Below are 356 nucleotides of genomic sequence, written 5' to 3'. Positions count from 1 at the left end.
TTTGTGTTTTGGTTTTGTTGCGGTATAGTTGGAGTATATAATAAAGTGAGTATGAATTTGGGATTATAATATATTATAGTGTTACACGTGTTTTAAATTGTTATTTTATGTATGTTATACTATTTAATAAAGGGAAACTCAATTCGACGTTGGAGTAAATATTTTATTATTGTTACACGTTTTTTGAAGTTTTGTAATTTTATTCATATATCTCAATATCTCAATACATGTCTAAATCGAGATATCATTCGGTGAGTTTATATAATTGTTTTAGGTATATTAGGCTAGATTTGGGTTATAACCAGTTTGTAATAGTTTGGAGCCATTTTTTCGATTCAAAATTTTGCTTATATTTT

Source organism: Salvia hispanica, chromosome 4 (genome assembly GCF_023119035.1).
Source record: "Salvia hispanica cultivar TCC Black 2014 chromosome 4, UniMelb_Shisp_WGS_1.0, whole genome shotgun sequence".
NCBI classification, from domain to species: domain Eukaryota; kingdom Viridiplantae; phylum Streptophyta; class Magnoliopsida; order Lamiales; family Lamiaceae; genus Salvia; species Salvia hispanica.
This window is presented reverse-complemented; position numbering follows the sequence as displayed.